This window comes from Narcine bancroftii, chromosome 4, assembly GCF_036971445.1.
Source record: "Narcine bancroftii isolate sNarBan1 chromosome 4, sNarBan1.hap1, whole genome shotgun sequence".
Lineage (NCBI taxonomy): Eukaryota > Metazoa > Chordata > Chondrichthyes > Torpediniformes > Narcinidae > Narcine > Narcine bancroftii.
This window is the reverse complement of record NC_091472.1, coordinates 90,368,497-90,393,588: the sequence shown is the minus strand read 5'-3', so window position 1 is coordinate 90,393,588 and position 25,092 is coordinate 90,368,497. Positions and strand designations below refer to the sequence as shown.

The following is a 25,092-nucleotide window of genomic DNA, read 5'->3' as shown; positions in this document are numbered from 1 at the left end:
CTTTTTTGTGCTCCATCCAAAATCGAGTCCAGGTTCTTTACTTCTTATATTACAGAAGAAAGATCTCTGGATTTTTTGGTATGTTGCTTTTTGTGATTTTATTTAATACCTGGTTTAGATCTTCCCAAAACTTTTCCACTTTCTCACATGCCCAAATTGCATGTACTGTTGTTCCCGTTTCCTTCTTACAGCGAAAACATCTGTCTGATAGTGTTGGGTCCCATTTATTTAACTTTTGGGGCGTGGTGTATAGCCTGTGTAACCAATTATATTGTATCATGCATAACCTCGTGTTTATTGTATTTCTCATAGTTCCGGAGCATAGCTTTTCCCATGTTTCATTCTTCATCTTTATGTTTAGATCTTGTTCCTATTTTTGTTTGTGTTTACAGCTTGTTTCCTCATTCTCTTTCTCTTGCAGTTTGATGTACATGTTTGTTATAAATCTTTTAATTATCATTCTGTCTGTAATCACATATTCAAAATTGTTTCCTTCTGGTAACCTCAGCCTGCTTCCCAATTTGTCCTTCAAGTAGGTTTTCAGTTGGTGGTATGCAAACATTGTACCGAGTTATACCATATTTGTCCTTCATTTGTTCAAAAGATAATAATTTATTTCCCAAAAAACTATTTTCTATTCTTTTGATCCCTTTTCTCTCCTATTCTCTGAAGGAAAGGTTATCTATTGTGAAAGGGATTCGTTCATTTTGCGTCAATATTAATTTTGGTAGTTGATAATTTGTTTTATTCCTTTCTACGTAAATCTTCTTCCAAATGTTGAGCAGATGGTGCAGTACTGGTGAATTCCTATGTTGCACCAGCTTTTCATCCCACTTATATAGTATATGTTCAGGTACCTTCTCCCCTATTTTATCTAGCTCTAATCTGGTTTTTCCCTTGTTTGATAAAAATCTGATAGGTATCTTAATTGTGCTGCTCTATAATAATTCTTAAAGATTGGTAGCTGTAAGCCCCCTTGTTTGTACCATTCTGTTAATTTATCTAGCGCTATCCTCAGTTTCCCCCCCTTTCCATAAGAATTTCCTTATTATTTTCTTTAGCTCCTTGAAGAATTTCTCTGTTAGGTGAATTGGTAATGATTGGAATAGGTATTGTATCCTTGGGAAGATATTCATTTTAATGCAATTTACCCTTCCTATCAGTGTTAGTGGTAAGTCTTTCCAATGTTCTAAGTCGTCTTGTAATTTCTTCATTAATGGCTGATAATTTAGTTTGTATAGATGGCCTAGATTATTATCTAGTTTTATATCTAGGTATCGGATTGCTTGTGTTTGCCATGTAAATGGTGATTCTTTCTTAAACTTTGTGAAATCTGGCATTGCTTCACTTTTATTTGCATTGATCTTGTACCCCAATATTTCTCCATATTCCTTCAATTTCTTATGTAATTCTTTTATTGATATTTCTGGTTCTATGATGTCATCTGCAAATAGACTGATTTTATATTCCTTCTCTTTTATTTTAATCCCTCTTATTTTATTTTCTGTTCTTATCAGTTCTGCCAGTGGTTCAATAGCTAACACGAACAGTGAGGGAGGTAGTGGACATCCCTGCCCAGTTGACCTGCTTAATTCAAATTGGCTTGATATATATCCATTTACTGTCACCTTTGCCAATGGTTTCTTATATAATGCTTTAATCCAATTAATATATTTCTCTGGTAGGTTGAACCTCTGTAGTACTTTGAACAAATAATTCCATTCTACTCTGTCAAAAGCTTTCTCTGTGTCTAAGGCAACTGCCACTGTTGGCGTCCTGTTTCCTTGTACTGCATGGATTAAGTTAACGAATTTACAGATATTGTCCGCAGTTTTCTTTTTTTAATAAATCCAGTTTGATCTAGTTTTACTATTTTTGGTACACAGTCGGCCAATCTGTTTGCTAATAGTTTAGCTATTATCTTATAATCTGTGTTAAGTAGAGATATTGGTCTATACGATGCTGGTGTTAGTGGATCTTACCCCGTCTTTGGTGTTACTGTAATTATTGCTGTTTTGCATGAACCTGGCATGTTTTGTGTTTCTTCATTCTGGTTCATTACTTCCAGGAGAGGAGGAATTAATAAGTCTTTAAATGTTTTATAGAATTCTATTGGGAGTCCATCCTCTCCTGGCGTTTTATTGTTCGGTAGGTTTTTTTTTAAATATATTCTGTATTTCCTCTATTTCAAATGATTTTATTAATTTATTTTGCTCCTCTTCTTGCAATTTCGGTAGTTCAATTTTAGCTAGAAACTCATCTATTTTGTCTTCTTTCCCTTCGTTCTCAGTTCGATAATAGTTGCTCGTAGAATTCCTTGAAGTTTTCATTGATCTCCATTGGGTTATATGTAATTTGTTTGTCCTTATCCCTTGATGCCAATACCATTCTTTTAGTTTGTTCTGTCTTAAGTTGCCAAGCTAGTATTTTGTGCTTTTTTTTCTCCTAGCTCATAATACTTCTGTTTTGTCTTCATTATGTTCTTCTCCACCTTGTATGTTTGTAGTGTTTCATATTTTATTTTTTTGTTCACCAATTCTCTTCTTTTTGTTGCATCTTCCCTTATTGCTAATTCTTTTACTGTACTTGCTATTTCCCTTTCCAGCTGCTCTATTTCCCGATTGTAGTCCTTCTTCATCCTAGTTACAAAACCTATTATCTGCCCTCTGATGAAGGCACAAGCTTGAAGCATTAAATCTTAATAGGTTAACTCAGAGAATAATCAACTTCTTCATAGGAAGTTCACACTGTTATAATCTACTGAACTTGAACTGACTTTGCCCAGTGTAATATTTAGCAAAGTAAAAGCACAGAAATGCGTGAAGAACTCAGCAGGACTCACAATGTCCATTGGTGGTAAAGATCTATAACCAATTTTTTGGGCCTGAACCCTTTTTTTAAATTTAAACATACAGCACATTAACAGACCATTTTGGCCTTAAAGTCCATGCCGCCCAATTTACACCCAATTAACTTACACTCCCGGAAGGTTTTAAATGTTGGGAGGAAACTGAACTCCACCGGGGGAAAACCCACGCAGACACAGGGAGAACGTACAAACTCCTTACAGACAGCGCTGTATCATGAGAATACATCAACCATGCTGCCTCACTCATTTAAGGAATGAGTGAAAAGCAGGCAGGTGCCAGAATTAAAAGGCTGGGGAGAAGGGAAGATTTGGCAGGGGAGGAGTAGCAAGCAACAGATAAAAGGTGTTAATTGGATAGGGATGAAACGCAGGAGATAAGGATTAGAATTGACTGCAGGGGGTACTGTTTGGAACAGCGGAAGCAGAGGTAGGGGAAAGGAGACCGAGGGAAAAGGGGGCACAGAAAGGGGGGGGGGTGCCAGTGATTCGGCTTTGAATTCACCACTGTCTTTAAGGAGTTTGTACTTTCTCTCTGTGACCACATGGGGGATAAAGATTTACAAGAAAAAATACAAGGTAAAAAATAGAAGCAGATGACTGATAAGGAATACTTTGACAGTCAAATAAAGATTCTAATGGAAACAATAATGACTGAACTCAATATTATTAAAAAAGCCATGCAAGAGACAGATGTACAAATGCAAAGAATGGAGAATGCTATGGCAGACATGAGAAAACAAAGTGATGAAGTGGAAGACAGTGATAGGCGTGGAAATGGAGGTGAATGAGTTAGGAGAAAAAATGTAAGATAGAGATAAGAAGATTAAAATGATTTATAAAAAGGATTTATAAAAAGATGGATCCCACAGATCTTGGGAATGGAAGAACTCCAAGAAAAAAAAAAAAGAAATTGAAAGAGCCCACAGAGTAGAAACCGCGATCCATACTTAATAAAACTACTACTATATACAAGAGAGAAAATATTGGAACTGGCAATGAAAAGAGTGAAAGAAAATAAGGAACCATTGGAGTATAATGGGGAAAAAATATTTTTTATCCAGATATTAGCTTTGAACTTTTAAAGAAGCGAAAGCAGTTTAATTTAGCAAAAACTGTACTCTGGAAAAAAGGTTATAACTTTGTGTTACGGCATCCAGCAGTGTTGAAGGTATTCATCCCTGGTGAGCAAAATAGACTGTTTACAGATCCAGAAGAAACTTGTCACTTTGCAGACTGATTACCCAATAAGCAACAAGAAGAGGAGTAAAGGAAATACTAAAAGGACTGTTAAGATAATGTACATAAATAAGTTGGAATGTTAATAGTTTGAGTACAGACATTTAAGAAAAAAAGGCTGTTATATTTTTAAGAATAATATATAGTGATTTCTCTTGGGGAAGGCTGAGAAAGGGAGGGGGGAGGGGAAGATCAGCCCACTGAAATCTGTTGACATTTGCAGTACATAATAGCAACCCATGTAGAAAAGGGAGTTGTGGTTGTCTTGCAAGGTGGCAAGGGCAACTCAGTAAAAGGGGATTTAATGTTGTTTTCTTTAATAGTATTTTTTGGTTTTCTTATGGTTTTTGTTATTTTCCTATTAGTTGTGTCATTGCTTATAATGAAGAGTAAGAACAATCTAAAGAGTAATTTTAGAAGAAGGGAGATGGAGGGGTTGAAGATGTGGGAGACAGATGAAAATAGATGGGTAAGATGAGTACATTGAACTATATGACTATTAATATTAATGGAATTCTCAATCAAATTAAGAGAAAAAAGTTACTGACACTACTTAAAAAGGAGAAAATAGATATAGGATTTATACAAGAAACACACTAAACTGAGTTAGAACACTGCAAACTGAAGAGATACTGGGTAAGTCATATAGTTGCATCATCATACAATTCAAAAACTATGAGAGTTGCTATATGAGTTAATAAGAATCTGCCAATTAAGATAAAGAAAGTAATAACAGACCCAATGGGTAGATACGGAATGATGATGTGCCAGATTTATTCAGAATTTTGGAACTTTTTGAACATTTATGCACTTAATGAAGATGACCAGGAATAATGCAGGATATTTTTTTTAAAAGACAAGGACACATTTTAATTTTAACCTTGACCCATTAAAAAATAAAACCAGGAAGACAACTATAAATAATAAAGCAGCTAAATTTACAGTGAACTCAATGCATGATATGAAGATAGTTGATACATAGAGAAAACAAGACCCAAAAGAAAGATTATTCAAACAGAAATAAAGCCTATTTTAGGATTGTTGTCAGCTCAGATTCAGGGAAGAGTTCAAAAGACCGAATACAAGGCAAGACTTTTATCAGTCTACCCACCCTTGTTATTGACAATTGCTTTAGAGGATATTCCACCGAAAAAATATAGAGGCTAAACCCTATATTGTTAAAAAGGCAAGACTTTCAGGAATACATAGAACAACAAATCAAAATATATTTCGAGACAAATACAAATTCGGTAACAGACAAATTTATATTATGGGACGCAATGAAGTCCTTTATGAGGGGATAAATAATTAGTTACACAACCAAGGTTAAAAAAGAATATGACCGGGAAATAGAACAGTTAGAAAAAGAGATAGTAACTATAGAAAAAGATTTAGTAAGAAGGGAAGATATAGAGGAAAAAGAGAATTGGCAGAGAAAAAATTAAAATATGAAACATTGCAAACATACAAAGTGGAGAAAAACATTATGAAAACAAAGCAAAAATATTATGAATTAGGACAGAAAGCCCACAAAATATTGGCTTGACAACTAAAAACAGAACAAGCAACAAGAACTATCATAGCAACAAGGAAGGAGGATAAACAGATTTCATATAACCCATTAGTGATTAATGGAAATTTTTTTAAAAATTAAGCAATTGTATCAAACCGAAAATCCAGGGAAGAATGACAAAATAGATTAATTTTTAATCAAACATTGAATTACCCCAATTATAATTGGAAGATCAAAATAAATTACTAAAACCCCTGACAATTGCAGAAATACAGGATACATTACCGAAAGATAAAATGTCGAAAGATAAAATGTCAGGCAAAGATGGATTTCCTGCAGAGTTTTATAAGGTATTCAATAATCATTTAATTCCACCCCTCTTAGAGGTAATAAAACCGATGGAAGAGACCCAGAATTTGCCAGACTTGTGTAAAACATCAATAATTACAGTAATTCCAAAAATGGGAAAAGATCCGTTGTCACTAGCATCATATAGACCAATATATTTACTAAATACATATTATAAATTAAGTGCAAAATTACTAGTGAATAGATTGACAGACTGTGTACTGAAATTAGTGACGCTAGATCAGACAGGATTTGTTAAAAATAGAAGAGTGGCAGATAATCTCTGTAAATTTATTAATTTAATCCATACAGCACAAATAAATAAAACACCAACTGTGGCAGTAACTCTAGATCCAGAGAAAGCTTTTGATAGGGTGGAATGGAATTATCTATTTAAAGTACTACAGAAATTCAAATTATACACTGTATAATGGTCCTTTGGCAAAAGTGGTAACAAATGGATATGTTACAGACATCTTTAAATTGAGTAGGTCAACTAGGCAAGGATGCCCATTATAACCTTCCCCATTTGCTTTGGCTATAGAACCATTGGCAGAGCTGATAAGAAGGAAACCTATGATAAAGGGAATAAAAGTAAAAGAGGAAGAATTTAAAATTAGCTTATTTGCGGATGATATTATACAATATTTAACAGACCCAGATAAATCACTAAAAAGGTTATATACAAAATTGAAAGAATATGGGGCAATATCAGGATACAAGGTTAATATTGATAAAAGTGAAATTATGCCAATGAACAAAGTCGATTATACAAAACGTAAAAAGAAATCTCCTTTTAAATGGCAATCACAAGCCATACATTACCTTGGTATCAGGACAGATAATAATTTAAATTATTTGTACAAATTAAACTACCAACCGTTAATTTAAAAAAATACAGGAAGATTTAGAGAAATGGAAAGATTTACCATTAACTTTAATAGGGAGAGTAAACTGCATCAAGATTAATGTATTTCCACGGCTACAATATTTGTTCCAAATGCTACCAATTCCCTTGACGGGAATTTTTTATGAAACTAAATAAACTAAAAAGAAAGTTTTTATGGAATGGTAAAAAAAAAATCAAGAGTGGCTTTGGAAAAATTAACATGGGTGTATAAACAAGGAGGATTGCAGCTACCAAATTTCAAAAACTATTACAGGGCAGCACAGTTAAGATATCTATCAGATGGGACAAAAACTGGATTGGCTCAAGATAGAATTACATAAATTAGGAGAAAAGGTCCTGGAACATTTACTCTATAAATGGGACGAGAAAACAACACAACAATCTACCAATACTACATCATATACTAAAAATATGGAAGAGAATACATCTGGAGCAAAAGATGATAAATGATCAAATACCAAAAACATAACTAATGCTAAACCCATTAATACCTTGTACAATAGACAATTTATTTTAAGGAATGGGCTGGAAAAGGATTTAAAAGATTGATTTTTGGGAAATAATTTATTAATATTTGAACAGTTAAAAAATAAATACGGAATATCACATGATACAATATTTTCATACTATCAGTTGAAAACTTATTTAAAAGAGAAGTTGGGAACTAGCCTGAGAGAAGCTGCTAATGAATACTTAATTCCAGACACTGCGATAGTTAAAAACTTTATTACAAACATGCATAGCAAATTGTAATACAAGGAAAATGATGAAGCAATATATATAAACCTAAACAAGGTTGGGAAAAAGATTTAAATATACGAAGAAAGAATGAAACATGGAAGGAACTATGCGCAGGGACCATGAGTAATCCAATAAAAACTGTTTTGTGTGATACAATACAATTGGCTACATAGATTATATGTTACACCTCAGAAGTTAAAAGAATGGAATCCAACTATATCGGACAGATGCTTCCGTTGTAAACAATAAATTGGAACAACATTACATGTAATTTGGCCTTGTACAAAAATGAAAAAATTTTGGGAGGATTTAAACCTAATATTAAATAGAATTACAAAAAATAGGATACCAAAAGATCCAAAAATATTCCTGTTAAACAACATAAAAGGCAAAAAATTAGGCCTAAAATTAGACAGGGCTCAAAAAAGATTTATTATGATTGCACTTGCTGCAGCAAAAACATGCATAATGATAACTTGGAAAGCAGAAGCAACCATAAAAATACAACAATGGTACATAGAAATGAACATTAGAAAAAATTACCTACAATCTAAAAGACAAATAGACTTTATTTGAACAAATTTGGGAACCATATACAGAGTATATTAGAAACCGTCAATTTCAGACCTCCATCTCTTAAAGGTCTGATAAGATAGAAGTACGAAACTATTTAAATATGGAATTTTGGACAACACGATTTTTTTTTTTCTTTTTTGTTCTATTGTTTATTTATTTTTCTTCTTTCTCTCTTTTATTTCTTGCTTTATGTTATAGGGGTGGAGAGGGTAGGAGGAAGGGGCAAAAAAGAAAATGTCACTGTGTATATTTCAATGATGAATATTTGTATATATTGTTATTAACATGGTTCACAGTGAAGTATTAAATAACAAAATTATATAAAAAAGAGATTTGCCACCCTCAGGGAAAAGAAATTCCTCTGCATCTCTGTTCAAATGAAAGTCATTCAATCCTGAAGTTGTGCTTTCTTGTCCAAGACTCTCCCTCCATGGGAAGCAAACTTTCTACATCTACTCTGCCCATGCCTTTTAACATTTGAAATATTTCAATGAGATATCCCCTCATTTTCCTAAATTTCAATGAGAACAGGCCAAGAATTGTCAAACACTCCTTACATAATAACCCTTTAATTCCCAGAATCATCCTTGTGAACTTCCTCTGAACCTTCTCCAACATCAGCATATCATTTTTTTTTAAAACAAGGAGCCCAAAATTGCTCACAATACTCAAATGTGAGGTCACACAAGTGGATATGTGAGCATAGAAGATTTTATGAACACAAAGATATAGGCTACACTGCAAAATCCAAACTATTAGTTAGCCACAGAAACAGGATGGCCAGATTACAGTTTGCCAAGGAGTATTTAAAAGAACCTGCAGAATTCTGGAAAAAGGTCTTAGAATAATTTAACTCTATAATCTTTTGAAATAACAGCACCTTTTGCGTTTAATTTGTTCTAATTGACTTAAAATTATACTTAAAATTTCAAAATAATTTATAGGAAACATTTTTGTATTATCCATGCAGAATTGTTGATAACAGGTAATGTAAAAAATGATATTATTGTCCTATATAAGGAAATTATTTCATTGGTAAATTAGCAAATTATTCAAAATATTGAATATTTTAAGGGGGGGGAGGGGGGGGTTGATGTTTTCCTTCTGATATCTTAGCCCACAATGCATCTTCTTCAATCTATTCCAAAATTAAAATGTATTATTTCAGAAATAAATCAAAGATGTCATTTCTGACAGAGCTTTGTAAAATTCAAGAAATGCAAAGACTTGGTCAGTTACTCAATAAGTGGAGTTAAACTGTTCTTTTGCATTTAGCTGAAAAAAATAGAATAAACAAGCTCACCAATACAATGCCTTTCAAAATGTAAACATGCACAAAATTGGAGCAGAAATAGTACCAGCAGTAAATTTGCTTTTTTTCTGGATTTGATTATGTAGTTAGAAAATTAGTACATGAGCCCTCCATGAAGACAAATTGTTCTGAATGTGTTTTTGTGGTTAACCTTAATCTTCTCAATTGGGGGAGGGAATCTACAAGATCTTTTTTCTTTTCAGCATCATGGATCTGTTTTCATAATTTGCTTTCTGTATGGACTGAGATCAACCATGCCTCAGTGATAGCCAGGCTAAATAAGTGGCAATGGTGCAGCCCTATGGATCAAGACTAGACATGTTTTAAAAAATCTTCAGCATTCCTATTTCAGAACTGATTATTCTCTTATCACAAAAAATATTTTGAAAAATTAGATAGTGGAAGAAAGTTTCTCTCAAGTAGAGAAAAGTGCAAGCGTTAAACAATCAACTTTAAAGGCAATAACTGATTGGTATTGATTCAGGATAGTAAAGATTCCTATCTGATAAACAAGATAAGGTACCGAGGAACTGATGTTTTATTTAACAGTATAAATTCTAAAATCTGGACTGCTCAGGGATTGGGTTGGTCCAGATTTTCATATTCTTGGATAATACTTTCAAAATTCAAATATAAGGAGAATAAAGAAGAGATGAACAGGTACTTTTTGATTGTATTTTATGAAAAAATGTTTCATTAAAAAACTAAGTACAAAAAACCCAAATAAATATTTATTTATTTATTCATTTCCATGACTTCTGTGCATCTGTGGTGCTTACGCATGCATGCACACACAAAAAAGCCTGCTAAATTTTTTAAAAGTTGGTGAGTTAACGAGAAGTCCAGATTCTCAGGTGGTTTGGATTTCTGGCTTTTGGAGTTTTACTGCATAAATAAAAGAACAGAATGGTTGCAATTTCTGTCTCTAAGACACTTAACTGAGATGGAACCTTAATCTAGTGTTGAGACTGTTCTTTTTAGATTCTTAAACCATCCTTTTGAACATCAATTGGAAATATCGAGATTTTGTCCCTTTGTCACATTCAGACCAATTATAACTATCTTCCATGGAGTGAAACACTAAACTCTGCAGATGCTGTGATTGCAGCAAAGGCACAAAAATGCTGGAACTCAGCAGGAAAGGGCTTAGACCCGAAGTGTTGGTTATATAGCTTTCCCTTCTATGGGCACTCCAAGACCTGCTGAGTTTAAGCATTTTTGTGTATTTATGACTATCCTCCATGTTGTCCTGGGAGGAAGTCTTCAATTAATCAAATGCATTACCACCAACTGAAAACCTACTTGAAGGACAAATTAGGAAACAGTCTGAGGTTACCAGAAGGAAGCAATTTTGAATATGTGATACAGACACAATGATAATCAAAAAATTTGTAACAAACATGTACATCAAACTGCAAGAAAAGGAGAACGAGGAAACTAATGGTAAAACTAAACAAAAATGGGAACAAGATCTAAACATAAAGATAAAGAATGAAACATGGGAGAAGTTATGCTCCGGAACTATGAGAAATACAATAAACACGAGGTTACGTATGATACAATATAACTGGATACACAGGTTATACATCACACCTCAAAAGTTAAATAAATGGGACCCAACAGTATCAGACAGATGTTTTCGCTGTAAAAAGGAAACGGGAACAACAATTCATGCAATTTGGACATGTGAGAAAGTGGAAAAAATTTTGGGAAGATCTAAACCAGATATTACATAAAAATCACAAAAAGCAATATACCAAAAAACCAGAGATCTTCCTCCTAAGTAATATAAGAAACAAAGAATTTGGACTCGATATGGATGGAGCACAACAAAGATTTGTTATGATAGCCCTAGCAGTAGCAAAAAAAATGTATTATGTCAACCTGGAAATTAGAAGATAACTTGCGAATACAACAATGGTATATAGAAATGAATAAGTGTATTCCATTAGAAAAAATAACATATAATTTAAGAAATAATATTACAATATTCGAACAAATATGGGAGCCATACATGAAACACAATAGAGAAATCCTACCGTGGACTTCCACCACCTAAAATGACAGAAGGAGAAGGTAATGAAAAGAAATGACTCAGTAAAATTTCTTGTTTATTTTTATTAAGTGACAACATTGTTTAACGGGTTTAATGTATCTTATAGATTGAACTTTAAATAAATGGGAAAGGGAGTGAGAGAGAGAGGGAGGGGGAAAAAGGGGGAGAAAATGACACTGTATATATTTAAGAAGAAAAATGTCTGTATGTATCTTGGTCAATATGGTTTATAGTGTAAAAAATAAAAAATAAAAATTAATCAAATGCATATGGGAACTCTGGCCCAATGAATTGGATTATGTTTCCTCCAAATTAATTTCTTGATAACATTATCATAAAAGATTAAATGCTTGCTCATTTGGCATGCTGAGAAATCTTTAATTTCTTTAATCTTCAAAATACTATTAGAAAGTTCCATAGGGAATTGTTCTTGCACTTAAAAGCAAAATGATCAGCAGGATTATCAAATAAAAAAAATGTGGGGAACTTTTATAAGGGAGAAGCATTGAGCCCATGTTTTCTGTAGTGTCCAATTAATTTCACACACCTGGCAATTGGTTTATTTCAAATATTTATTCAATTAGCCTTTGAAATTTTTAGATAGAAAATGACTACTACTCTTCCAGATAATGAATTCCTAATGTTAAAAATTGCACCTGATAATTTCTTTTCTAGCACTTTTGGTCATTACTGGAGACCTGAGACAACTAGTTATCAATAAATGTACAGTTTCTTCCTATTTTTTCTATCAAGACTCATCTGGAATAGATTCACTATTTTCCTCTTAAGCTTCAAAGGAGAAGAACCCCAGCTTCTTCGATCTCTCACATTACTAAAACTTTCTTGTAATTTTAGAGAAGGTCCTCCAAATCTACAAGGCCTTGCCATCCATTCTGAACCTTAGCAGCAGGAATGAAGCTCTGCACTCCACACGAGGCATAATCAGTCAGTGAGGCTACATCTCTGGAGTTAAACAAAGTTAACATTGCAGGTCACCTTTTACTAGAACTGAAAAATGCCAGACCAAAAAGGTTTCAAACAAGTAAAAGGTGAAAGGTGTGGGTATAAAGCAAATGCAAAAGTCCATAAAATGCTCAAAGACAGAAGAGATTAAATGATAAGTGGATAGTGCCACAAGTGAAAAAAGATGATTTGTCTAGAAAATGAGTAAATGACAGTTCCTTTGCAAGCAAACAGGGAAGAAAGTTGTAATCTGACATGTTTAAACTCAATGTGAAGCCTGTAAGGATTTAAAGTGGCTGTTAAAAGACAAGGTGGTGTTCCCAAAGGTGCACTGAGTACTTGAAGAGTACCAGTACAGGCCACATCAGGTCCACTTTTACTAATTCTGCAGTTTTTAATGGATTGGTGTTCTATGCAAGCATACTTAAAATTTTTCTACAAACAGCATTTTTTGAAAGAGGCTGCAAATTATAGTGCAAGAAATAATTTCCAATCCAACACTCCACTGTGCAAATATAATTTTTAACCTTTTAAACGTTTTAAAATGACCTATCGCACCAAGTTTTTGTTTAAAGCCACATCCCAATCTTAACATGATGGCAAGATGATAATCTTCTTCCAGGCTGTGGGAGTGACCACTGTAAACAATAGGACTGAAAATCATCCAGAGACAAGCTGTGTTGGAAAAAAAAGCCTAATCTACTCACTGCTTCTTTCTGGCAAAAAGCTAGAGATCAACTACATGATATTTTTCTTCTTCCTACTCCATAATACATCATCAATAAACCAATGCACAACTCCTTAAGCAAATTGGAAGTACCCTCACCTGAAGGACTGCACTAATTCAAGAAGGCAGCTCACCACTTGATGACAATTTGGGATGAGGAATAAATATATATTGATAGTCATGCCCTGTATCCCAGTATATGAATTTTTTAAAAAGTAGAAAATTGTAGTGAATTTATTTATCATGAGAAATCAAAGGCAAACACAAATTAAAAGGCTTCATTTTGGTGGGGAGGGTGAGCAAATTTAAATTCCTGGGAGTCAACATTTCAAAAGGCCATTCCTGTACCAAACACATGATTGTCATCGTGAAGAAAGCATCTCAGGGGTTTGCAGAGTTTTGTTATGACATTGAAACCTTGGAAAACTTCTACAGATGTGTAGTGGAAAGTTTGTTGACCAGATGAATCACGACCTGGTATGAGGGCACCAATATATCTGAGCAAAAAACCAGGCAAAAGGTAGTAGACACAGCCCAGTACCTCACAGGCAAAATTCTCCTCACCACTGAGAAAATATAATTTAATTTTTTTTTAAATTTCAACATAGAGCACAGTAACAGGCCATTTTGGCTCACGAGTCCATGCCACCCAATATTAACCTGTAGCCCTGGTACGTTTCGAGTGGTGGGAGGAAACCGGAGCCCCCAGGGAAAACCCAAGTAGACACAGGTAGAACTTACAGACAGCATGGGATTCAAACCCTCGTCCCCGATCGCTAGTGCTGTAAAGGTGATGTGCTAACCAGTATGCCAACTGTGCCACCCTATATGGAGTACTGCCATCAGAGAGTGGCAGCAATTATTAAGGGTCTGTGGCGGCGCACATCCTCATGGCGAACCGGCCCCGCTTATATCGCCACGTGGTGGGGCAGCCATGGGGAAAAGGCATCGTCAGAGGTTTCTCTCGGACTCCAGCATCCCTTCCAGCGCGCACCCTGGGCAGCGATTATGATGTCACAATGCACCAGGTGACTGAGCTCATGCTGCCCTTATAGGGGCGTGCTGAATATGAATAAAAACTGTCGTTAACGACCCTCAACGTGGTGGCTGTGTTTCTTCCACTACTCACACCACCACAGGTCCATACCACCCAGGACATGCTTTGTCATGCTGCTGCCATCAGGAAAGAGGTAAAGGTGCCTCTTATTGAATATTTATTTTCTGTATTGTACAATTTCTTTACATATCTCTTTTGTATACACATCCTTTCTTAAGTACAGTTTTTTTTGCACAACTGATAAATAGAAATTCTGCCTGGCCCGCAAGAAAAAAAAAATCTTAGGGTTGTATGTGATGTTATGGAAGTACTCTGACAATAACTTTGAACTTCACATTGAAAATTAGAGAAGTAATCTTTTTATTAAAAAACTTTCTCATACAAGGTTTAGTTTTGGGACTGCTTTACTGATATGGATGAGGGGATTGTAAGGAAAACTATTAAACTTATGGATGAGTCACGAAACTGTGGGCTTGTCTGTTCTTTCTGGGAGATGTTAAAGATCCCATTATTTCACAGAAGAGTGAAGGAATTTTTCCTGGAGTCCTGACCAATCATTATTTTTCACCATCATTTAAAAAAAATCCCATTTTCTGGCTATGAGATGATAGGCTATTTCCTAAAGTACATTGTAAAACACAAAATGAGTTATTTCATTTATAGTTATGCAATAGGCTCTTAAATAAGAAACTTATCAGTACATGCTTGTAGTTTGGTTTTCAAGTACCGAACAATCATATGTTAAAATAAATAGGCTTTTATATTCCATCTGCACTGAATAAATATTTTGGACATCAAAAGAATACGGTCAATCTGGGAACTAAGCTTTTTCATTACTATATACATCCATCCAGAACATTTCAGCCTTTAAGTGCAACATTGCTTAAATGCAGAGATAACCAGTAACAAGGAGTTTCAGTCATGGATTCACAATCCTAATGTCCATAATTCTACATCTGGGAAGAAAGATTTACACCAGAAACCTCAGAGATACCATAACTATGACATGAAAAGAATCTGCATGCAGTCTGCCAGGGGAAAGTCATCACCAATATCCTCCTTTAACAAGTTCTCCCAGAGGCCAAGAGCTGCTCCTTTTTTAAAAATAAATACTTTATTTACAAACTTTTAAACCACAATAATAGTCACATTGCATTCAATTCTAAATTATTTCAAAAATTCTTTGGCTTGGCTTCGCGGTCGAAGATTTATGGAGGGGGTAAAAAGTCCACGTCAGCTGCAGGCTCGTTTGTGGCTGACAAGTCCGATGCGGGACAGGCAGACACGACTGCAGCGGTTGCAAGGGAAAATTGGTTGGTTGGGGTTGGGTGTTGGGTTTTTCCTCCTTTGCCTTTTGTCAGTGAGGTGGGCTCTGCAGTCTTCTTCAAAGGAGGTTGCTGCCCGCCAAACTGTGAGGCGCCAAGATGCACGGTTTGAGGCGTTATCAGCCCACTGGCGGTGGTCAATGTGGCAGGCACCAAGAGATTTCTTTAGGCAGTCCTTGTACCTTTTCTTTGGTGCACCTCTGTCACGGTGGCCAGTGGAGAGCTCGCCATATAACAGGATCTTGGGAAGGCGATGGTCCTCCATTCTGGAGACGTGACCCATCCAGCGCAGCTGGATCTTCAGCAGCGTGGACTCGATGCTGTCGACCTCTGCCATCTCGAGTACTTCGACGTTAGGGGTGTAAGCGCTCCAATGGATGTTGAGGATGGAGCGGAGACAACGCTGGTGGAAGCGTTCTAGGAGCCGTAGGTGGTGCCGGTAGAGGACCCATGATTCGGAGCCGAACAGGAGTGTGGGTATGACAACGGCTCTGTATACGCTTATCTTTGTGAGGTTTTTCAGTTGGTTGTTTTTCCAGACTCTTTTGTGTAGTCTTTCAAAGGCGCTATTTGCCTTGGCGAGTCTGTTGTCTATCTCATTGTATTCTTTGGCTTGGCTTCGCGGACGAAGATTTATGGAGGGGGTAAAAAGTCCACGTCAGCTGCAGGCTCGTTTGTGGCTGACAAGTCCGATGCGGGACAGGCAGACACGATTGCAGCGGTTGCAGGGGAAAATTGGTTGGTTGGGGTTGGGTGTTGGGTTTTTCCTCCTTTGCCTTTTGTCAGTGAGGTGGGCTCTGCGGTCTTCTTCAAAGGAGGTTGCTGCCCGCCAAACTGTGAGGCGCCAAGATGCACGGTTTGAGGCGTTATCAGCCCACTGGCGGTGGTCAATGTGGCAGGCACCAAGAGATTTCTTTAGGCAGTCCTTGTACCTTTTCTTTGGTGCACCTCTGTCACGGTGGCCAGTGGAGAGCTCGCCATATAACACGATCTTGGGAAGGCGATGGTTCAGTGCCAATCTCATTGTATTATATATGTGGTATATATCACCCCACCCCCACCCCCCCAACCCACCCTCCTGTCCCTCCACCCTTAAAGAGAAAGAAAAAGGAAAGAAAGAAAAACCAAAGAATGCCAAGAAAATAAAATATTTATACAATAAAGTCTATTGGTGGTTACTAAGAAGTGAGGTTTTCAGAGAGTCAAATATACATGCAAACCAAAATTTTCTAAATATGGGCTCCATATTTTCCAGAAAACATGATATTTATCTTGCAGATTTGAAGTAATTTTATACAATGTTCTGCATGCCATCTTTCCATGCCTAAATCTATTTCAGACTTCCATGATTTTGCTATACATTTCCATGAAACTGCTAAAGCAATTAACACAAATTCAATTTGATAAATATTTAATTTTAATTTTGCTTTGTAGCCTTAATATTACTCAATAAAAATAACATCGTGTCCTGTGGGAATTTGACCGCAGTAATTTGTTCCAAAAAATTACCTACCCCTAACCAAAATCGTCTAACTTTAGAACATTGCCAAGTTGAACGAAAAAAAATTCCAATCTCAGACCTACATCTAAAACATAAATCTGATATGGCAGGATTTAATATATTTAATTTTTGTGGAGTAAAATATAATTGATATAAAAAATTATATTGAACTTACCTTCATCTTACATTTATAAGTTTAATCATATTATTCTTATACAACTCCATCCAATCCTTTTTACTTATTTTTATACTTAAATCTACTTCCATTTTAATCTTCATTTATGCAACCCAACCCTTAGTTTGAAGTTATACATTACTGAAATAAATTAATTTACAGTAATATTACAAATCAGTAATTCTAATTCACTTTGATTAGGTAATGTCAAAGTAGGACCTATTTTGCCTTATAAAAAAGCTTCAACTTGATAATAACAAAATAAGGTACATTAAATTTTCCCTCATTTTAAAAAAATGTTATAAATCTCCCATGCTCAAAACAATCTTCATTCCTCTTAATACCCTTCTGTCTACAAATCCTTAAGAATTGGTTATCCTTTGAAAAAGGAATAAGCCTAATTTGACATAGAGGCATTTTCCTAGATATTAAATCTTTTAAACCAATTTCTTTATTAATATTATTCCACAACTCAATCAAAATGTTTCTAAATAGATAATATCCCCAAAAGCATTAAATTCAATAGAATCCCAAGATGGAATATTATCTAAATTAAACAATACATTTATAAATCTCAAATGAGATGCTTTATAATAATTCATAAAATGAGGAAGACATAAACCCTCCAATTCATACTTCCAAGTCAATTTTTCCAAAGTGACTCTTGGCATTTTATCTTTCCATAAAATTTCCTAACTGCCATATTTTTAAAAAAATTGAAGGAATTGGAATGGGAATTGATGAAAAGAAATTTAGGAAACACTCATTTTAACACAATTTACTCTACCAATTAGAGTAATACGTAAATTATTCCACTTTAAAAAATCTACAACAATTCTATTAAGCAAAGGTAAATAATTCAATTTATATACATTTTTCAAATCATTATCAATTCTAACATCTATATCTGGCCACCAAAATTTTGTGACTATTTTACAATCTGTACAATCACCTACAGCTAAAGGCATAATCTCACTTTTCTTCCCCAATCAACTTTATAACCAGAGACTTTCCCATTTTCTTTCAGTCTAATCTATAATTATGATAAAGAATTTTTAGGATCCGTGTCACACTTGAAGGCTAACTTACAAGTTGAGTCGATGATCGGGACAAATGCAATGTTAGGATTCATTTCGATAGGGCGAGAATGTAAAATCAAAGATGAGTTATAACCGATCCTTCAGTCTCAATTACGGTCGTAAGACAGGGAGCACCTGCTGTGGTAATGGGGTAGCTTAGTAAGGGATGGAAAACTAATCCATTTTTCTCTGCACAACAATGCTCATAGAATTTGTCTGATTCAATCAGTTTTTCCTGTTGTTGTATTCCATTCTTAATAAAGTTAGATGTCATTTTTTAAAGTTGTGTCCCTTGAAAAATCCTTCTTATCCTGACATATCATGTGTTTAAAATGTAATGTTTCTAAGTTACTTGTCAGAATGCCTTGAAAACAACAGGGACTTTGGTGTTGACAATACATAGTAAAGATTTCACCAATCCTTTTGAATTTGGAGTTGTTCAAGTGAACCGGTATGGACTTGAAGGGCCGACAGGGCCTGTTTCCGTGCTGTAAACGGTTATATGATTAATTAAATAAACCAAAACATCATAATCTTAAAAATTAATTTTATATTCTTCCTGATACACTTTAATTCCCTTAATCTTAGAATCCTGTCTAATAAATTCAGCTAAATGTTCAATTGCTAAAATAAATAAAGCTGGGGACAAAAGACAACCTTGTCGACTTGATCTAGTTAATGGAAAAGAAGCAGATATTTGGCCATCAATAATAACTTTTGCTAAAGGATTTTTATATAAAGCTTTAACCCAATTTATAAACAGAACCAATACCAAACTACTCCAATACTTTAAACAAAAAGTTCCATTCTAATCAAAAGATTTTACCACATCCAAAGTTTCTGCTACACTATGATCATCTCTTTTCTAAATTAAATTAATTAAACTAATTAACCTTGCAATATTGTCTGCAGAATACAGTTTTCTAAAAAATCCGGTTTGATCCATATGAATTAAATCAAGCAAACATTTAGATAATCTATTTGTTAACAATTTTGCAACAATTTTATAATCTACATTCATTAAAAAATATTCGATTATAAGATGCAGGATTTAGCAAGTCTTTACTTTTCTTTGGTATAACTATAATTATCGCCATTGAAAAAGAATCTGGTAAAGAATGGGATTCTGCCGCTTGCTTTAGCACCTCCATAAATGGATATATTAAAAAAATCCTTAAATTTCTGACAAAATTCAGACTGAAAACCATCTTCACCTGGAGGTTTTCAATTCTTGTAATTAACTAAGTACTTTGTTAATTTCTTCTATTGTAAAAGGAGCATCTAAATTTTTCTGATCTTGACATGTCAAGCTATACAAATGTATTTAAGATAAAAATGTATCAATCTTACTTTCATCTCCAGTAAAATCTGATCTATATAAATCAGAATAAAAAACTTTAAATACATAATTAATTTCTTTAGGATTATAAGTAATCATCTTTGAACTCTTCCTAATAGCATTAATTATTCTAGCAGATTGTTCAGTTTTTAACTGCCATGCTAAAACTTAGAGCACTTTCTCCTAATTCAGAATACCTTTGTTTAGTTCTATCAATCAATTTTTCAGTCCTATACATCTGAATAGCATTAAAATTAAACTTTTTCTTTATTAATTCCTTTATTTTCTCATTTCAAGGTTTTTTGTAATATCTTTTCCAAATCCTGTATTTCCTTTTCTAATTTATTGACCCTTTTTATATAATCTTTCTTAATTTTTGATGTAAAACTTATTACATCTCCTCTTAAATATGCCTTTAATGCATCAAAATCAACAAAATTATTCAAAACAGAATTTGAATTTAATTCTAAAAACTCCTGAATATGATTTCTTATAAAAATCACAAAACTCTGTCCTTTTTAACAGTGTTGAATTTTTTCAACATCTATTAACTGTTAAGGGAGTCACGTGATGGAGTAGTGGCCGGTCGGGGAACTCCAGCCCTCTTCGGAAAAGTTTAAAAAAAAAACACACAAAACACAAAGGCACAAACATAAAAATTAAAACAAAGTGAAAGTAAAGGTGGGAAGAAAATGGCAGCGAAGAAAGAAAAGTCAAAAGCAACGGGAAGAAGAGAAGAAGAAAAAACGTCGGAAGAAGAAGGTGAAGGCCTTACCTGTCCGAGGAGGCCCGCCGCGGAGAGAGAAGCCCGCTCCCTCAGGACAGTGGAAGTCCCGATCACGGGACTACAAAAATGGCTCGTGGAGCCAAGTAAAAGTGCGCAACCTCGCATGCGCGAGAATTTAGTGAAATAAAAAGAAGAATTAAAAGTGCAGAAGAAAAAATGAATAGAATAGAGATGGTCATGTCAGATATAAGAAAAAGAGTGGACAAGGTGGAAGAACGAGAAACAGCTGTAGAAATGGAAGTAGAGGACTTAAAAAAAGAAATTAGAAGAATCTAATAAAAAAGTTAAAGAGACACAAGAGCTGTTAGCTCAGAAGATAGATATAATGGAAAATTATAATAGAAGAAATCCGAATCATGGGTCATCTACCGGCACCACCTACGGCTCCTAGAACGCTTCCACCAGCGTTGTCTCCGCTCCATCCTCAACATCCATTGGAGCGCTTACACCCCTAACGTCGAAGTACTCGAGATGGCAGAGGTCGACAGCATAGAGTCCACGCTGCTGAAGATCCAGCTGCGCTGGATGGGTCACGTCTCCAGAATGGAGGACCATCGCCTTCCCAAGATCCTGTTATATGGCGAGCTCTCCACTGGCCACCGTGACAGAGGTGCACCAAAGAAAAGGTACAAGGACTGCCTAAAGAAATCTCTTGGTGCCTGCCACACTGACCACCGCCAGTGGGCTGATAACGCCTCAAACCGTGCATCTTGGCGCCTCACAGTTTGGCGGGCAGCAACCTCCTTTGAAGAAGACCGCAGAGCCCACCTCACTGACAAAAGGCAAAGGAGGAAAAACCCAACACCCAACCCCAACCAACCAATTTTCCCTTGCAACCGCTGCAATCGTGCCTGCCTGTCCCGCATCGGAATTGTCAGCCACAAACGAGCCTGCAGCTGACATGGACTTTTTACCCCCTCCATAAATCTTCGTCCGCGAAGCCAAGCCAAAGAAAGAATAATAGAAGAAATAATATAAAGATAGTGGGCCTTAAGGAAGATAAAGATAGTGGGCCTTAAGGAAGATGAAGAAGGCAAGAATATGAGAGAATTTATAAAAGAATGGATCCCCAGGGTCCTAGGAAGACCAGAATTACAGGAAGAAATGGAAATAGAAAGGGTACATAGAACATTAGCCCCAAAACCACAGCCACAACAAAAACCAAGATCCATTTTAGTAAAATTCGTAAGATATGCAACGAGAGAAAATATATTGGAGAAAGCAATGAAGAAAATAAGAGAAGACAAAAAGCCACTGGAATACAAAGGTCAAAAAATATTTTTCTATCCAGACATAAGTTTTGAACTCCTGAAGAAGAGAAAGGAGTTTAATACAGCAAAAGCGATCCTATGGAAAAAAGGATATAAATTTATGCTAAAGTACCCAGCGGTACTTAAAATAGTTATTCCAGGGTAGCAAAACAGACTATTCTCGTATATATATATATACACACACCCCCACCCGGGCACACCCCCACCCGGGCACACCCCCACCCGGGCACACCCCCACCCGGGCACACCCCCACCCGGGCACACCCCCACCCGGGCACACCCCCACCCGGGCACACCCCCACCCGGGCACACCCCCACCCGGGCACACCCCCACCCGGGCACACCCCCACCCGGGCACACCCCCACCCGGGCACACCCCCACCCGGGCACACCCCCACCCGGGCACACCCCCACCCGGGCACACCCCCACCCGGGCACACCCCCACCCGGGCACACCCCCACCCGGGCACACCCCCACCCGGGCACACCCCCACCCGGGCACACCCCCACCCGGGCACACCCCCACCCGGGCACACCCCCACCCGGGCACACCCCCACCCGGGCACACCCCCACCCGGGCACACCCCCACCCGGGCACACCCCCACCCGGGCACACCCCCACCCGGGCACACCCCCACCCGGGCACACCCCCACCCGGGCACACCCCCACCCGGGCACACCCCCACACACACATACATACACACACATATATACACACACATATATACACACACATATATACATATACACACACACATATATACATACACACACACATATATATATATATCTATATCTACATATATCTATATGTGTGTGTATGTATATATGTGTACATGAGTGTATCTGTATTTAAAGGAAAATATATAGAGTATAGATAAGAATTAAGAAGGGAATGAAAGGGAAGAGAGGAAGTAAGGAGGGAATTAAGAGAGTGACCTTTGTTACATATGAAAATTGAAATCTTTTCTGGGGGGGCTGGCTGGGGAGGAGTTACGGTCACTGAGAAATCAGTTGACGTTTGCGAGTGAATTCGCAAATCCAAATGGAGAGGGGAGATGTGGTTGCCCAACAAGGGATAAAGGGCAACTCAGGAAGGGGAGGGGATAGTGGGGTTAAAGAAATTTTAGATAGGAGAATAAGGGAAATGTTTGATGTTTTAGAAATGTTGTCTTATAAAGTGTTCAAAACAAGAAAGCAGAAATGGATAAGAAGGAAAGATGATGATGAGGAAACAGAAAGGAAAGATAAACAAAGTATGAAATGGCTACATTGAACTAAATGACTTTAAATATTAATGGAATACATAACTAAATCAAAAGGAAGAAACTGCTAAATTTACTGAAAAAAGAAAAAAAATTGATATAGCATTCGTGCAAGAAACATTTAACTGAAATGGAGCACAAGAAATTAAAGAGAAATTGGGTAGGACATGTAACAGCAGCGTCATATAATTCAAAAGCTAGAGGAGTAGCTATATTAATCAGTAAAAATGTACCAATTAAAATAGAAGAGGAAATAATAGATCCAGCAGGGAGATATGTAATGATAAAATATCAGATATATTCGGAGTTTTGGAATTTTCTCAATGTATATTCACCTAACGAAGAAGATCAAAAATTTATGCAAGATATTTTTTTGAAGATAGCAGACACGCAAGGGAACATACTAATAGGAGGGGATTTCAACCTTAATTTGGATTCAAACATGGATAAAACTGGGAAAAAAAATTAACAGAAAGAACAAAGTAACCAAATTTATAATTAAATTGATGGAAGAAATGCAACTTTTGGATATATGGAGGAAACAACACCCAAAGGAAAAAGAATATTCATATTATTTGGGTAGACATAAAACATACTCAAGAATAGACCTATTCCTGTTATCAGCTCGTATGCAAGACAGAGTAAGAAAAACAGAATATAAAGCTAGAATATTATCAGACCACTCACCCCTGATATTGACAATAGAGTTAGAGGACATCCCTCCAAGAATGTATAGATGGAGATTAAACTCCATGCTACTTAAAAGGCAGGAATTTAGAGAATTCATTGAAAGACAAATTAAAATATACTTTGAAATAAATACGGAATCAGTGAAAGATAAGTTTATACTATGGGAAGCAATGAAAGCGTTCATCAGAGGGCAAATAATAAGTTATGTAACCAAGATGAAGAAGGACTACAATCAGGAAACAGAGCAGTTGGAAAGGGAAATAGTAAATATAGAAAAAGAATTAGCAATGAAGGAAGACACAACTAAAAGAAGAGAATTGGCAGATAAAAAAATAAAATATGATACACTACAAACATATAAGGTGGAGAAGAACATAATGAAGACAAAATAGAAATATTATGAACTAGGAGAAAGAACACACAAAATTCTAGCATGGCAGCTTAAGACAGAACAAACTAAGAGAATGCTATTGGCATCAAGGAAAAAAGACAAACAAATCACATATAATCCAACAGAGATTAATGAAAACTTCAGAGAATTCTACGAACAATTATACCAAACTGAAAACGAAGGGAAAGAAGACAAAATAGATGAATTTTTAACTAAAATTGAACTACCAAAATTACAAATAGAGGAACAAAATAAATTAACAGAACCATTTGAAATAGTAGAAATACAAGAGATAATAAAAAAACTACCAAATAATAAAACACCAGGAGAGGATGGATTCCCAATGGAATTCTATAAAACATTTAAAGATTTATTAATTCCTCCCCTCCTGGAAGTAATCAACCAGATTGATAAAACACAAAGCTTACCAGATTCATGCAAAACAGCAATAATTACAGTAATACCAAAGACAGGGAAAGATCCACTCGCACCAGCGTCATATAGCCCAATATCTTTACTTAACACAGATTATAAGATAATAGCTAAACTATTAGCAAACAGATTGGCCGACTATGTACCAAAAATAGTAAATCTAGACCAAACTGGATTTATTAAAAAAAGACGAACAACTGACAATATTTGTAAATTTATTAACTTAATTCATGCAGTAGAAGGGAATAAAGCTCCAACAGTAGCAGTTGCTTTAGACGCAAAGAAGGCCTTTGACAGAGTAGAATGGAATTATTTATTCAAAGTACTACAAAAATTCAGTTTACCAGAGAAGTATATTAATTGGATTAAAGCACTATATAAGGGGCCATTGGTGAAAGTGACAGTAAATGGATATATATCAAAGCAATTTAAATTAAGCAGATCAACGAGGCAGGGATGCCCACTATCACCCTTATTGTTCGCGTTAGCTATAGAACCACTAGCAGAATTAATAAGAACAGAAAATAAA

The 25,092-nt window shown here is 35.7% G+C and overlaps 1 protein-coding gene across 7 annotated transcripts in view; it reads right to left on the bottom strand.

The window, feature by feature from the left end:
* The window catches only part of LOC138760807 (retinol dehydrogenase 13-like), a 58,155-nt gene that overhangs the window by 28,851 nt on the left and 4,212 nt on the right, over positions 1–25,092 (bottom strand). The window contains exon 1 of one of the 7 annotated variants that reach the window (XM_069931938.1): positions 13,993–14,218. The exons of 5 other annotated variants lie outside the window; for them this stretch is intronic. The gene's annotated coding sequence lies outside the window, so the exon portion shown is untranslated. Of the gene's footprint in view, positions 1–13,992; positions 14,219–25,092 lie in introns of those variants that run through there. One more of the 7 variants, XM_069931934.1, reaches the window with a different exon arrangement.